Raw genomic sequence first — 17,007 nt, forward strand, 5'->3', positions numbered from 1 at the left:
CAAAATCGACTACTCACCTTTCGTGCCCGCGTGTAAATCAGCAACCGACCACGACCCTAGTGTGTCTCTGACGTCAACGGTCTCTAGATTGTGCCGAGTGTGGAGTTCTAAATCTCCGAGTATGCTGCACACTGCGCAACCACAGAAACAAGGGACAATGGCGATGCCTGCTAACATACGACGCTATAACCTATTCTGGTCGTGCTCATTCCTATTATAGAAATGGATTTTGTGGTTTCGTGTGTTCTTAATCGTTATTTTGTTGTTTGTTTTGTTTTCGTGGCAAAAAAATGGTTGAAATGGCTCTGAGCACTATGGGACTTAACTTCTGAAGTTATCAATCCCCTATAACTTAGAACTACGTAAACCTAACTAGACAAAGACATCACACACATACATGCCCGAGGCAGGATTCGAACCTGCGAGCGTAGCGGTTGCGCGGTTCCAGACTGTGGCGCCTAGAACCGCTCGGCCACCCCGACCGGCTTTTCGTGGCACATGGAAAAGTTACGAAAGGTACTCGTATTCTTCCCTTCTAGCTTTCTGTTACAAGAGAGACGAAATATCTGAAAACAAAGAGTATTTACGTTTTACAGGGAAAGAAACCTACGCTAATCATAAATAAGAAAGTGAACAGCTAAACGTGCCTTAATCAAAATTATTTCAACTGCGAGAAAGAAAGAGTTGTTGGACGAGAAAAATAATTTTCGCTATTTGGGACCGACCAGGAAAACATGATACAATATATGAAGCAGAAAGGCACTGCGCTATACATATTGTCTGATGTGTTTGCATATACATATTTTCTCGAGGAAATAAATTTATATGTTCTGAAATGTTTGGCTGCCACTTTTCATCTTCTTTTAGGTCTCAGGAGTGTGAAGAATTTACTGTACGAACTTTGACAGGAACTTCCACTATGAATTCTGCTCTATTGTCACTACTTCTTCCTACATTTTGTCGCTATATTTCGATTTTTCCGTAAAATGATAATCCGTCACTTTCACCATTCAGATGCTAAACTGCACAGCAAACAGCTCTCAGAACACCGGCAATTTTTGTGCTGACGTTTAAACGAGAATGGTTACTCAAAACAGACGAGACTCAGTAGGGAAGTAAAACGCCAGAGGCGCTGCAGTAGACGTACTTGTCCCGAGTAGTCAATTGAGACTACAAAGTCGATCGTACAAAAGGTGCTTAAAATTGCTTTGGTCTATCTTCATCGTCGACATTTCGGACTTTTCTATCCCACACTTAACATCTACATTATCTGATTAAAAATATCCGTACACCCTTATGCAACGCGGAACTGATCACTGTATCTCACGGGAGTAGGGCGACTAAGATTTGATCTTGGTTTTAAGCGAGATGATCGTCTGACCATAATTTTAAGGGAAGTTTAAGAGAGATTTAATATCAATGATTCTTAACTGCACAACTACACCGCATTTTCATCGAATGTGTGATACATCACATGCATTTTTTGTTGCATTAGGCAATATGTGATTTGAGTATTCCGTTTGACCAATTGCTTGTTGTCTTCCTGAAGCAGTTTAAACATAGAATTATGCTTTCCGTAATTTACATCTGCATTATGTGCACAGTATGCAGTGAGAGTCTCTATATCTAAATTAAGAAAATTCGGGGAAGACTTGATCAGACAGAAAACACCAGCAGCTCTCTCATCAGCCTGTACAATGAAGCCCTCAAGCCTGTTCCTTATTATCTCTTCAGGATCAAAGTAACTTAGAACTAGGGGCAACATCTTTCTGTTTTTGCTGTTGGACGTATCGATTGCAATAGTGAGAATGTTGCCTGATTTAACTGGATTTTTCAAGGCATCAATGAAGTTCAGAACAGTTTTGGAGACAAAACATTTTCCACAGTTTCTTTCGCCTTAGTTCGACCACATGCCGTCATCTTAGCCTAATTAGTATTAGGGAATACATTCTTCGATAATCTGTTTCTACATTCCGTACTTCTATAGCTGATATTAGGGCGTTAAAAAAGTTTAACAAAGTCTTCTCTAATTTTTTTTGTGCTTTGCAGGAGGAGAATAAAATTGTTTTGTGAACATACGAGTACTTGGAAAATTTAGCTATACATTGAGCCTTCTCAATGTAGCCTCCATCAGCTGTGACGCATCTGGCCCGACGTTCTTTCCACGATGTAAATGAACTTTGGTAGAATTCTGGGGATTGACTTCTACACCATCGCTTTGACATATGTAATAAGTTCTTTCTCACTATCAAATGTTTTACCGCACAGATGGACCTTCAGACGACCAAAGAGGTAAAAATCAGACGGAGCCAAGTCCGGACTGTAGGGAGGATGAGGAACAATTTTCCAACCCATTTTCCTGATTTTCTCCTACGTCATAAGGGATGTATGCGGTTTGGCAATGTCGTGGTGTAGTCTGATGAGCTCACACTGAAGCTGTGGACTGTGGGCCTTGATGGCACGTCCCAGCTTGTCCAATGACAAACGGTAACGGTCCTGATTAATTGTGGAGCCAGGTTCTAAAAAGTCAATGAAAATGACACCACACTGATCCCAGAAGAAGGAGGCCATCACCTTTCGGCCTACTGTTCGTAAAAGTCTTGGTTTCTTCTTCCGAGGGGAACCTGGATGACGCCACTCCATGGACTGGGTTTTGCTCTCAGGTTCGAAACATTGTTTCCATCTTCAGTAAAAATCTTCATGGGACCTTCGCACACATTTTCCCTCATCGTTTTTATTCCTCTTGTCAATAATCTAGGAACCCAACGTGCACAGATTTTTCTGTGTCCTAGTGACTGTACCAGTGATACCAAAAAACCCAATGACAAACGAGTCATTTCAGCAAGTTGTCGTGTCGTCACGCATCTGTCATTTTGAATGATTTGATCAATGGTCTCCTTATTCACATCATTCACTGCCGTCGATGGTCTACCGCATCGTGAGTTATCCATTAGATAGAAATCATCTTCTTTAAACCTCTGCAACCACCGCTGGGTACTGCTACGATGCACTCTGTCCTCCCCATAAACAGGGAACAGCTTCCTGCGAATCGATGTGGCAGAGTCATCGCCGGTCTTGAAGAGGAACTCCACCGCCGACCGTCGTCGCAACCTGACCTCTGCTTCACTGTCCATTATGGCTCACTTGTGAATAAAAGAAAATGCTTTTATACACCAACTTATAGCTAAATGTTACAAGTACGTTCACAAAAGATTTTATTCTCCTCCTGCAAAAAATAAAAAAAATTGAGACAACTGTGCAAAACTTTTTGAACACCCTTTACGAGAAACTGTTGCTAGCCCACCTGCGACGGTCAAGGCCGCTATGAGCGATGCTGAAGTAACGCTTACGTAAGATACAGTAAACATGTGTGAGTCAGTTGAGAAGTAAATAATGTAATGCGTGTGTTTAAACATGAATGTGCGTATAATCTGCTTTCGCAAGATCTTGTTACTTTTGTGCCTTATTTATATCATAACTGCTGATCGGTACGAGGCGAGCACATCCGTTCGTTGCCAGTACTGACCGAGAAACAAGTAAAATTTCCCTCTCTTCTGACCCCTCTACAAACATAGGCTATGTCATTCTTTCTCTGCTCCTTGAACTGTCGAATTGCCTTGAGCCATACCAACTTCTTTCCGTTGATGTGCAAACAGAAAAAAGACTGTATGTCGGCAATAGTGTCTACTATTAAAGGAAAATATTTCGTTATTTGTCGGTCAGGGATTTTGATCAATCGATAGTACTTTGTGGGATTCATACTGATAACGGGGAGAAAGAGGGGATCCAAAAGGCATACGGGAGGATTTTTTTTTTTAAATTTCTGAGGGACCAAACTGCTGAGGTCATAGACTTATACACTACTTAATCTAACTTATGCTAAGAACAACATACACACACCTATGCCTGAGGGAGGACTCGAACCTCCGACGGGAGTGGCCTAGCAGTCAGTGACATGACGCCTCTAACCGCTCGGCCACTCCTCGCTGCTTGCCGGGAGGATAAAATAAAAAATGTTTTAATACTGGAGATCACGGGAATTACTGGAGATTTGATCGCCCCACACGAGTGGCAGTCTCACCTGTATAAAAGAAGGCGGGGAGCATTGTGTCGTCGGCAGAGAGGAACTAACAGCAGAAAGGGTCTGCCTGGAGAGCTCAGTGACTTCGGACCTGGACCAGCCATTGGATATCGCTCGAGTAGCAAATCCATCAATGAGCTGCCCAAGAGACTTATTTTGTGTTGTGATTGTGAACTGGAAGTATGGAGGTACAACCACAGCCGAGTAAACAACAGACGGACCACATGTAACGACCGACAGGGACACTCCAGCACTGCGGAAGATGGTTGTGAAAAACGTATCAGCAGAAAAAAAGGCTAGTGTCTTCCAGTGACTGCGCTTAGAGAACTAAAAAAAAAAAAATCGCGTATGTAATCCCACACATTTCTGAACTCAGTGCTATGCGACGCTTGAAATAGTGTAAAGAGCAAGGCCACTGAACAGTGAATGACTGAAAACGAGTGATTTGGGACAATGAATCACGATATACCCAATCCGATGGAAGGGATTTGGTTTGGCGAATGCATGAAGAACGTCACCTGCCGTCATATGTAGGGCCAACAGTGAAGAGCGGAGGAGGTGATGTTACGGTATAGAAGTATTTTTCGTGTTTGTGGTGTGGTCCCCTAATTGCACCTAAAAATGCGGAAGCATAAGAACCCATTTTACAGCATAGCGTACTAAGTACAGTAGAGGAATTCTTCGGATACCAGTACGACAGAGCATCCTGTCATAAAGCAGCATCTGTAAGGCAGTAGTTTGTGGATAGCAACAATCCTGAAATGGAGTGACCTGCCCAGAGTTCGGATCTGAACCCAATTGAAACAACTTTGGGATAACATCCCACCGTCCAACATCACTACCGTGTATGTTGGAAGAATGGTTCGCCATTCCTCCACAGACATTCAGACTCCTTATCTAAAGTGTTTCCAGCAGTGTTCAAACCGCCATAAAGGCAAAGGGTGAATACATTCTGTATTGGGGACGTCCATCAATAGTTGTCGGGATACTTCTGATCAGATGTCGTCTCCGCAAGCCACGTCAAGGTCGATTGGCACTAGGGTTACACGATGGTGCAAATCATCGATGCTGATTCCATTATTGATCTCTAAACGTCGTGAGCGGATAATAACAAGTCCAAAACATCTTGGTTTGTAGAATGACGTAAAAAGCAATATACAAACACATCTAAGATAATATTTTTAATGAGTATATATCAATAATTAACATCACATTTAGCAATAATTAACATCACATAGCTTACAAAATTTCGTCTACGGACTCTAACGCTTTTTATTACTTGTTGGTAGTTCCAGTAATGACTCAAATAGAAGCTCATTCTTACCGCTCACTCCAAATTTAACGTAACACACAATTCCCCTCCGTTTTTTAACTTCGTTCGTAACAAAGTGAGAGTAAAGGAACAATACATCACTGACAAGTCTCCTCAGTTAATACGAGGTTCCTAAATTCCCGTATCTTTAATGTTAGCAAAGACTCAGTGAAAATGAAAGGGTGTTCAAAGTGTTCGTTATTCCCGATAGTTATCTTGCAAAGAAACAAGCGAAAAGAGTAAAATTTTCCGAGAACTGACCGAGCAGTGCCATCTCAAAAACCGTGTTTGTGGATATGTGGGTTTCCTTTGTATAAGAGTTTATGACATTTGTGCGGACTAACGCTCCTGAGGGCATCGGACTCGTTGACATTTCTTCGGAGCCCTATGGTACTTCGGTCTGCGTTTTATGTCCTCTCGACTTCGGTGATCATCAAGTACTTTGCTGCCCAAACAGCAAAACTCATCTACTATATTTAGTGTCTCATTTTGTAATTGAATTCCCCAAGCATCGCCTTATTTGATTCCACTACATTACAGTACCCTTGTTTTACTTTGTTGTTATTAATCTTACAACCTCTTTTCATGACACTATACGTTTCGCTCAACTGATCAGCTAAGTCGTTAAAGTCTCCTCGAAAAACCTCACAGCTTTAATTCTTTCTCCTTCACCCGTAATTTCCTTTTCAAATTTCTCCTTGACTTCCTTTACGGCTTTTTTCAGAGCACAGCTTTCGGTGATTGAGACAACCCCATCTCACTTTGTTTTAAACTAGCGTTTCCCTTTCATGCCTTTTGATTTTTATAGCTTGAGTTTGGTTACTGCACAAATAGTAAATAACCTTTCACTCCGTTTTATTTTACCCCTGAATTTAAAAAGGTGTTTTGCAGCCGTGTGACTTTTTAATTTCTCTAATTTAACTGTCATTGTCATTTCACGAGACGTATGTTGGAGGAAGTAACATGTTGCCCGTTTCTTTTTGGAACGTATAATTTCGGAATTCCCACAATAACCTTCTCCTTGATGGACAACAGCTTTTCATTCCTGTCATTTCGTTTTCTCTACGCATTATTACGTCCAGGGATTTGTATATTATACTAGTATGATTTCACGTTTCGTGAAGTGTACGTTTTTGCGTTTCTGAACGTATCAACCAGTCTCTCACTCTTTGCACGACGCTGAAATCTAATCAAGACCTGGCTGCATATGCATGTCGCTGTTTTGTAGCGCTTCATTATAGGTAACAGCATCATTCGCAAAGACTCAGTAGTTCATTAATACACAACATTAACAGGAAATTTTCCAAACACTATTCTGGAGGATGCCTGAAGTTCTTTTATATGCGTCGATAATTGTGCTCCCAACCAAAAATTGTGAATCCAATCACAAAACCTTGTAGTGAATCAGCGATCATTATGAACATTTGAGAATAATAATACCGCGTACATAATTTTACTTTTAATTATTACATAATTTTTATGATATTTTTCGACTGTTGCCAGCATCAGCTCCTCCAATTGAGAAAAGAGGAACTTTGTTTGCATTAACTAGAGATGTAGAATTAAAAATTCATTGAAGCAGAAATGTGATGTTCATCACATAACAACTGCACGAAAAATTTGAAAATTGTATAACACCAGCAAAAAACTCTCAAAACAAAACAGTGTTTTTTTGGGTAAATTAGACTTGCAATTGTCGAATGTAGAGCGTATCAAAATTCTGAATATTGTTGGCAAAATCACATGTTTTAATAATAGTAATCGACAGTCTGACATTTTTACGTTATTTATAGCAAGATATTTTGTATCAGATCTATTTTATTTTATTTTTCGGTGTTATTCTGTTACAGGAATTGCAGCTTGGGATTTGCGCATCTTTCTACCAGCAACTGTGAGGTGAGTTATGAATTCTTCTCTTGCTTTTCAGTTACAATGTGCACAGTGCTTGTGTCACACAGTTCTTCTTTTAATATTCTTTCGAGGTGCCCGCTAGAAATCTCATTCACAAAGTATGCAGCTCAATATCCGCTGTATATTTCCGGAAAAAATTCAAGATATGGTACTATTTAAATTGCTAATAATATAGCGTCTGGAGACAGTAGCAGATTTCTGCTTCCTCGTACCACGACTGCTTTTCTGTGCCTTGTTCCGAGTTCAGGTGCAGTATAAGGCAGCAGCAGCAACCAAGGAATGCATGTTGATCAGTACTCTAGGGTGTCATTTGCGACGGCAGGTTTTTTTAATTAAGCGACAGTGCAATGTCTAGTTATGCTACAGCTCTACTAATAACCATTGTGTGTGTGTGTGTGTGTGTGTGTGTGTGTGTGTGTGTGTGCGCGCGCGCGTGTGTGTTTCTGTGTGTGTGCGACTGGCGGTCAACGGCTCGAAGAAACCATTCCGAGGTATTCACTGTCAGCCACATTCGGTGATGGTACTAACAGATCTCTCCGCTATCCCATCTTTTTATATTCTTCTTAAAAAACAACAAAATTTTATTTATATTTCAACCTTAAATTATTGTTATTTTGAAAAGTATCATTCTTTGTAAATTCTATAGATAAAAAAAGAAAAGAAAACTGTAAAAGATGAAAAACGAAAATTGTAAGATGTACGACCTGTTTTAAACATCAGGTAACAGGTCTATAATTTGGCAATAAGTAAAAAAAAATGTGCTACAGCTTTCTTCTTCTTCACCTTTGGTACAGCTGTCTTATGACAGGTAATGGCTGGATGTTGTCCACTTTCCTCTATTCTGCGCTTCTTCCGATCTGTTGGCACTTTCGTACTATCTTTCATGTCATTCCCAATATTTACGTCTGCAATTTTTGAAGCAAAGAGTCCGCTTTTTATGCTACGTATTATAGTGTCATACAAACGTACAATCAATAAAAAATTAAAATCGCTGTCTTTAGCGTAGGGGAAGAACGTTCTTTTTTTGTACACGTAGGGGACGCTGTTTATAGATTGCACAGCGTGAAGAAGATGTTCATTATTCTTGAACCTCGCCCCCAACCTCAGATGGTTTAGTCCCTGTGATTTGCAAGATGGAGTGAAGATGTTAACAGTATGCTTTCGGGTGTCCAGACGACTTGTTTCCATTTCATACTTCCAGATCGTTCAAGTCGTCTTTCTCAGGTGCTGGCGAATTGTGCTGTTATGTGAAATCCCTGCCTGGACTCCAAACAGACTCTGATATTAAAAAAAATACTGTTTATTGAGCAACTGCGTTATTTGTCTTTCAGCGGAAGTCTAGAAAGACAGGCTAAGAAGTTTTAATTTTTCTTCATGAAAATCAATCATCTCTTTTCTAGGTAACTGTCTTATAATCTATTGGGTTGGTGCATAGGTTCGTGGAGTTTTTTTACATAAGTTTAATAAACACAACACACACACTCACAAGAGACTTAAGTCATCAATAGTGTGTTCTCCTTCACTGTTTACAACAGCCTGACAACTCTAGGGAAGCTTTTAGTTTCCGCCTCTGTAGAAATCACGTGATTTTGATTCGAAGAACTCGTCTAGCCACGTTGGGAGCACATTTTCATACGGAAGGGAAGTTCCTTGAAGGTTGTTCGATAGAGTGCTGAAAACGTGAAAATCTAAGGATGCAAGCTCAGGTGAATGAAGTGGGTGTGGAATGACCTCCCAACACAGCTCCTGTAAAGTGTTTTTTGTCAGTGTGGCAGAATGTGGGCGGGCTTTGTCGTGGAGTAGCATCGCTTCGCGCAGTCTTTCTGGCCGTTGTTCTTGGAGTGCATCTGCAAGATGTCTCAGTTGTTGACGACAAATGTCGTCAGTGATGGTTATACCTCGGGGAAGCAATTCGTAGCACACCAGACAGTCGCTGTTCCACCAGATGCCCAACATTATCTTTTGTGGACGCGCCCAGGTCTTTTTGGCGGGAGTTGCTGCTTTGGGCTCAAGCATTCCTTTCTTTTCCTTGTTTTACCTTAAAGGCATCATTTCTCATCACCAGTAATGATTCAGAATGGGAATGGTCGGTGTTGTTCACTATCCAGTTGATGAGAAGCAAACAGAGCCGCCCGCACATATGGTCACCCGCTGATTTTTGTGATTTTGGATTGGAGGATGCAGCCGGCCGTTATGGCCTATCGGTTCTAGGCACTTCAGTGCGAAACAGCGCTGCTGCTACGGTTGCAGGTTCGAAACCTGCCTCGGGCGTGGATGTGTGTGATGTCCTTAGGTTAGTTAGGTTTAAGTAGATCTAAGTCTAAGGGAATGATGACCTAAGATGTTGTCCCATAGTGCTGAGAGCCATTTGAACCATTTGGAGGATGCGATACCGGTACACCCGATTTTTGAACCGTCCCCACTGCATACAAATGTCGCACGATGATGGAGTGATCGTAGTTCATCGCATTTGCCAGTTCTCGAGTACACTTACACGGATCATTGTGAATTAATCCGGGTAAACGATCATCATTAAACCCCGAAGGTTTTCCTGGACGTGGAGGATCACAAGATCCTCCTTAAAACGAGGAAACCATTTTCTTGCCGTGCTGTGTCCAACAGCATTACCCCCAACACGGCCAAATGTTTCTGGCTGCCTCTGCTGCTGTTACCTTCTACTGAACTGAAACGGAAGAATATGCCGGAAGTGTTCCGATTGGACTCCATTTTCTAGTGCCCACGATTCCATTCACTATTTCCGAATGACAAAATGATATGTAAGCAACATTGAACTAAAAATGACGACAATAGATAAATAAACCTGTAGCTACCGAAAAAACGAACATGGGACGGTACGAACTTTTGCAGGAACGTAATGTCTTAAGATTTCTCACTTTCTTACAGTTGCCGGCCGCGGTGGCGGTGCGGTTCTAGGCGATGCAGTCCGCAACCGCGGGACTGCTACGGTCGCAGGTTCGAATCCTGCCTCGGGCATGGATGTGTGTGATGTCCTTAGGTTAGTTAGGTTTAAGTAGTTCTAATCTCTAGGGGACTGATGACCTAAGATGTTAAGTCCCATAGTGCTCAGAGCCATTTTTGTCTTACACTTCGCATAGATATGACACATCTATATTTATGAAGAAGTGAGGATTCTGGAACAGTTAAATGAACTAACGTACTTCTTTGTTACGTTTGTTTGTGACGCTAAGTCACTGGTGTGACGCTAAGTCACTGGGATCTGTTAGCAAAACATTCCTAGAGAGAAATACATGTTTTCTGATATTCTCCGAAAAAAAGCAACAGCAGTCTTTATCCAGTGCTGCTCCACAAGATCACCGTACATCATATGGGAATGGCTCTGTGAGAAGCAATTAAACTCCTCACAATGGGAGCCAACTCATTTGGCAAACTCTACGTGCCGAGCGCCGGAGTTGCGGGCGGAATGTGAGTAAAACCCATTTCGCTCCTTTTGCCGGCCGTCCGTTTTCCCTCGCGATATCGCGTCTGTCCTTTTGCATTTTGGACGCGCAGTTTTCTGCTCGCTCCTCTGCTCGTCGGCTGCGGCCGAAACCTCCACGCGGCTGCAGTGTTCGCCAGCGAGCGCGCGCGGTACGAATGACGTTCCGTTGACAAATTTCTTTTTGGAACAAATATGGTGTGCGCTGGTTCTCTCTTTGCCGTCGCCGTCGCCGTCGTGGTCCGCAGCCGTCGGGTAAAAACTGAGCCTGCGCTGCGACCAGACCTTGGCCGGTCCGGACTCCCGAAATGTCACAATGGTAGCGGCGCGGCGCGGACGGGCTGCGCGCCCGGCGGTAAAAAGCGGGCTCGCCCGCCGACTGCGGAATGCCAACCCGGAGCTATGCCGGCGGCGGCGTCGTGCGGTATCCAGCCGCTTCTTGCGCGCCTGCGAGCCCACTGCTGCGCCGCGGCCGTCGGCAGGTTTCGCGAACGCGACCTCATCGACGGCGCGTCTTCGCGCAAATTGCCGCTTGTCTTTGTGACGCAGGCCCATCCGGCCTTTGCCGAAAGCTCCGACTGCCATTCCTTGGAACCGGGAGCTGCAGTTTTGTGACTGCATAGACCAGGAGCTCTGAAACTAACCCCCTTTAAGTCCACTTCCGTAGCTGAGTGGTCTGCGCGTCTGACACTCGTATGGAGGACACGGGTACAGTTCCCGATACTATCTTGGGTTTTTGCTTGGTTGAAGGACTGGAACGGCGCGCACTCAGCCTCTTGATGCCAATTGAGGAGCTTCTTCTCCTTAGCGTTTCGATGACAACCATTTAAATTAAGTGTAGTACCACAGCGAGTTGTACTGCTGTTGGGATTGCTGGTAGCAGATGCTCTCGGGTCAAGATGCCTGAGGAGATAATGTAAACTGGGCTCTGAACGGTTTATCGTCTATTCAACACCACTCACACAACATTCGTCTTGGTTGTTGCAGAGTCCCCAGTTTTAACATGGCAAATTAAGCTTATCAATTACGATTGTTTAAGAACCCGTGACTGCCGGCCGAAGTGGCCGTGCGGTTAAAGGCGCTGCAGTCTGGAACCGCAAGACCGCTACGGTCGCAGGTTCGAATCCTGCCTCGGGCGTGGATGTTTGTGATGTCCTTAGGTTAGTTAGGTTTAACTAGTTCTAAGTTCTAGGGGACTAATGACCTCAGCAGTTGAGTCCCATAGTGCTCAGAGCCATTTTTGAAGAACCCGTGACTGCCACTCACTTTTTTAAAACAGTTATTTATTCCACAAACCGGTTTTCGAGCAGTTTCAGATGGTGCACAGGAGGATCATACCTATTTCAGAGCGTAATGTTGAGTGCAAGCTTACGATATTAATACAAAGCCACCCATACTGTCGCAAGCCAGTGCGCAGCATTAGGCTTTGAAATGATCACGTAACCTCCAGTGTACCATCTTAAAATGAGCCTGAAACGGTTCGAAGACCGGTTTATGGAATAAATAACTGGCCAGCCGGGGTGTCTGAGCAGTTCTAGGCACTACAGTCTGGAACCGCGCGACCGCTACGGTCGCAGGTTCGAATCCTGCCTCGGGTATGGGTGTGTGTGATGTCCTTAGGTTAGTTAGGTTTAAGTAGTTCTAAGTTCTAGGGGACTGATGACCTCAGAAGTTGTCCCATAGTGCTCAGAGCCATTTGAACCATTTTTGAATAAATAACTATTTCATAAAGGTGACGGGTTGAAGTTTTCTGTAATTTTATTTAACAGCGCAATTTCACTCTGTCAAACCCCCACGCGAAGACGATTAAGTGATCTCCCTGTTGGGTGTGGCATACCGTTTCCTTTGGTTGGCTCTTCTTTCGGTGGTATCCAGTCACTTTGGGCTCTACCCTGCCACCGTTGAAACATCTCTTCTGCCTTTGACTTCATTACTGGAGAGGTATTTGACATAAAGATTTTCTTGCTGCGAAGACGTTGAGCAACAGGCTTATGCCCTTCAGGTGGGTGTCTATGATCATTGCTCCTTTCTCATTTCACTGTTACTATATGTCTGATATCGAGTGGTGCTATTCCGGCCAGGAATGCATTAATCTAGATTGGAGACGATGTCAGGCATCCTGTCACCTGGCGGAAAGTTTGGTGAAGAACAATGTCAGCTTCTTTCCAGGATAGGTACCACAGAGGACAAGCGTATTCTGCTGCCGAGTAGCACAAGGCTAGAGACGACGTCTGAAGCACATGTGGGATTGCTCCCCAATTTGCACCGTTGGGTTTTGTTAACATATTGTTCCGTACTGCGACCTTTGTTCCGACACTCACACATTTAGTTACTTACTTTCATGTTCCATGGCTCACTTTGTACGATGAATAATAATAATGTAGAACGAGTCACTTTATATTCACATCTCAAAATAATTTGTAAATAGGGCTACATGCTGAACATTTATAAAGTGCTTTTTTTAATTTAAAAAATATACAGACGTGAGTTAGTAATTCCTGCCCAGCACCTTTTACACATTACAATAATAGAAGTTGTTGTACGGAGCAGAAGAAGTTGTCAAGAGGAAGCTTTTTCAGTGTATTTTCAAATTTTGCTTTGCCATTTGTCAGACATTTTATATCACTTGGTAAGTTATCAAAAATTGTAGTCGCACCACTCTGTACCGCTTTTGGGCTGAAGACAACCTTAATGTGGAGTAACGAATGTTATTTTTCCTTCTATTATTGTAATTATCTACATCATTGTTCCTTTCGAACTGCAGTGGCTTATTTACAACGAAATTCACGAGGGAATGAATATACAGTGAAGGAGTAGCCAGACTGCCAAAATCGTTAAACAGATGTCCGCAGTATGGCTGTTGGGGAACACCGCATACTACAATAGCACGTTTGGGCGCTATTAAGACTTTTTTTCGTAAAAGTGACTTACCTCAAAATAATATATGACATCATTGAATGAAAATATGCAAAATATGTCGCCTTACTGATTTGTCTGTCCCCAAGATTTGCAATGATTCTAAGTGAAGGTAAATCTGAACTAAGTTCTAAGTTGTTTTAGAAGTTCTGAAAGGTGCTTTTTACAATTTAAATTCTCATCCAAATGGACACCTAGGAATTTTGAAGTTTCCACCCTACTTATTATTTCCTCACTATGTGTTACACTTATCGTTAGTGTGGTATCGCTATAGGTGCAGAACTGAATATGTTGTGTTTTTCAAATTGAGAGAGAGAGACCATTCGCGGAAAACCAGTCAATAATACTTTTAAGAACACTGTTTACCATTTCTTTTCTGTATGTACGCTCGGATGCTTGAGTTGGTTCCAACACTAGTGCAATTTGCTCGTTCAATGTCAGACTCCTATCAAGAATAGCCTGAGGCATGTAGGGGTAGAACTGTGATTAGGTGAGTTCCTGAGACTTATAACTTGTAGCTGGCGTGTTTGTTAAGCATTGCTGTTTTACTAGGATTTGGCTTTAGGCTGTTTCTCCCATCCCGTCAAGAACAGACGAAAATTATCTTGAGGTAGTCCGCCCCAGTAGCTGAGTGGTCAGCGTGACGGATTGCCGTCCTCTGGGCCCGGGTTCGATTCCCGGCTGGGTCGGAGATTTTCTCCGCTCAGGGACTGGGTGTTGTGTTGTGTTCATCATCATTTCATCCCCATCCGGCGTGCAGGTCGCCCAATGTGGCGCCGAATGTAATAAGACCTGCGATATGGCGGCCGGACCTGCCCCGCGAGGGGCCTCCCGGCCAATGACGCCAAACGCTCATTTCATTTCCATCTTGAGGTGCTACTTGAGAAATACTGGCTCCAGGCTCTGAAAGTCGACCGTGTTCGGGACAGTGATGTGCTTCCCCCTCCCCTTCCCCCCTTGTTGCTCTATACCGCTTCTGCATGACGTCATATAAGCTGAGGATGACATGGCAGCCGGCAGACATCGCGTGGTCTTCAGGGCGAAATCGTGGGGTTCCGTTTAATTAACTGCTCTTCTGGCAGAAGTGTACCGCAGGTCGTCGGAGGAGTAAGCGTTCCTAGTTATTGGGAAAAAGCGCAGGTCATTCCAATTTTCAAGACAGCTCGTCGCACAAACGCACGGAAATATAGTTCTAAGTATCTACAGTCGATCTGTTGTAGAACTTGGAACACGTTTCTTCTTGGCGTACTATGACATTTTTGGAGATCGAGAATCTCCGCTACAGGAATAAACATGTTTCGAAAACAACGATCGTGTAAAAATTAGTTCGCTTTGTTCGTCCAGGAGAGCCAGGAAGCCGTAGATACCTGTACCCAGGTTGATGCCGTGTACCTTGACGTGCGTAAGACTTCCTATACAGATTCGCACTGCCGTCTACTGAACAAAATGAGACCGGACGGAATATGAGACCAGCTGAGTGCTTGGACTGAAGAGTTTCTAGCAAACACATCTCAGCATATCATTCTTAACGTAGAGAAATCTTAAGACATAACTTTTGGCCTACCCAGTGTTTATATGACCATTACTTTTCACAAACACAATGTGTCTCTCCTAAGAGTCGTCAGCCGCATTTTACCTTGTGTTTCGAAATATATTTGGAATTTTGTTTTTGCAGCGTGTAGCTGGAGTTTACCTAAAGACATTCTGCTTGTCGCCTCTTTCAAGCGACACCCATTGTCGACGAAGAGCGCCGGTTTGTTTCCTGTTGCCAACAAAATTATTTTTAAAGTGGGGTTTTGGGTGCCCATTCGATAGAGCTGTCCCAAGTCAAGCACGCAGCGCTTCGCTGCTGGATTGCTGTTTATTCTTCGTGTTCTACTGTCCCTATAAATACACATCGATAAAACGATTGTCGCCGGCCGGAGTGGCCGTGCGGTTCTGGGCGCTACAGTCTGGAGCCGGGCGACCGCTACGGTCGCAGGTTCGAATCCTGCCTCGGGCATGGATGTGTGTGATGTCCTTAGGTTAGTTAGGTTTAATTAGTTCTAAGTTCTAGGCGACTGATGACCTCAGAAGTTAAGTCGCATAGTGCTCAGAGCCATTTGAACCATTTTTGAAAACGATTGTCGACCAACACTAAAGCCACGTGGGGTAGCCACGCGGTCTAGCGCCTTGTCACGGTTTGCGCGGAGGTTCGAGTCCTCCCTCGGGCATGGGTGTGTGTGTGTGTGTTGCCCTTTACGTAAGTTAGTTTAAGTTAGATTAAGTAGCGAGTAAACCTAGGGACGAATAACCTCAGCAGTTTGGTCCCATAGAAACTTACCACAAATTTCAATTTTACGTACACTAATCTGGAGTGCCCTGTCGAATGAGCACATAAAATCCCGTTTTAAATGTAATTTTGTTCGTAAAGGGAAAGAAATCGACGATTTCTGCCAGGAATTTTTTCTTGGTAGGAGGAATGGAACGAGGTGTACTCAGTCTCGTGATGCCTAATAATTTCGTACAATACACTGTTTCGTAAACCATGTACAGTATAACCTACATCTAGGTTTTTTTACGTTGAACATAATAGTTATGGTCAGACATGCCGAAAATATTCATATTCAATAATAATCAGTTAAAAATACATTACCTGTCAACGCAGCACGGTCACCCCATGCGGGAACGTCTCGAAGATGTCGAAGTCGTATGGTATTGTTGGCCTTGAGAACCCAGGGTTCAAATGGTTCAAATGGCTCTAAGCACTATGGGACTTAACATCTGAGGTCATCAGTCTCCTAGACTTAGAACTACTTAAACCTAACTAACCTAAGGACATCACACACATCCATTCCCGAGGTAGGATTCGAAACTGCGACCGAAACCCATGGAGTAGACTAGGCCGGCTACTCGTTAAGCATTTCCTTCCGCAGCGTACATTGGCCACTTTCTTTGCAGATTTGTGAGAATTGTGTTTTATGGTATTTGCAGTGTATAGGTGTTATGAAAGGGTGTGTAGAGTAATATGTCTGTGTTATATGACGGTGATAGGAGAAGGGATGAACTCGTCGCCAGAACGTAGACCACCCCTCTCGGATAGCACCAAGGGGGCCTCTGAGATTAACGTAGTTATCCGACTGACAGATCAGGATCAACAATGTCACAAGTCCTCACTTCAGAAAACACTGCGGAAGTTTGGAATTTAATCCGGGGCATAGGCACAAACACTGCTGCCCAGGAGCTTTATGCCTTCACCTCTCCTCCTTTGCCGGCCAAGTATAGGAAGTGAAAATTTCATACACCACCAAAATTCGAATCGCAGGATGACATTTTCACTCTGCAGCGGAG

The 17,007-nt window shown here is 43.4% G+C and overlaps 1 protein-coding gene across 1 annotated transcript in view; it reads left to right on the forward strand.

The window, feature by feature from the left end:
- Positions 1-17,007, forward strand: part of LOC126418644 (extracellular serine/threonine protein kinase four-jointed) — a 1,345,623-nt gene that overhangs the window by 339,370 nt on the left and 989,246 nt on the right. The window contains exon 3 of the mRNA XM_050085506.1: positions 7,244-7,284. The gene's annotated coding sequence lies outside the window, so the exon portion shown is untranslated. The remainder of the gene's footprint in view (positions 1-7,243; positions 7,285-17,007) is intronic.

The sequence above is a fragment of the Schistocerca serialis genome, chromosome 9 (genome assembly GCF_023864345.2).
Source record: "Schistocerca serialis cubense isolate TAMUIC-IGC-003099 chromosome 9, iqSchSeri2.2, whole genome shotgun sequence".
Lineage (NCBI taxonomy): Eukaryota > Metazoa > Arthropoda > Insecta > Orthoptera > Acrididae > Schistocerca > Schistocerca serialis.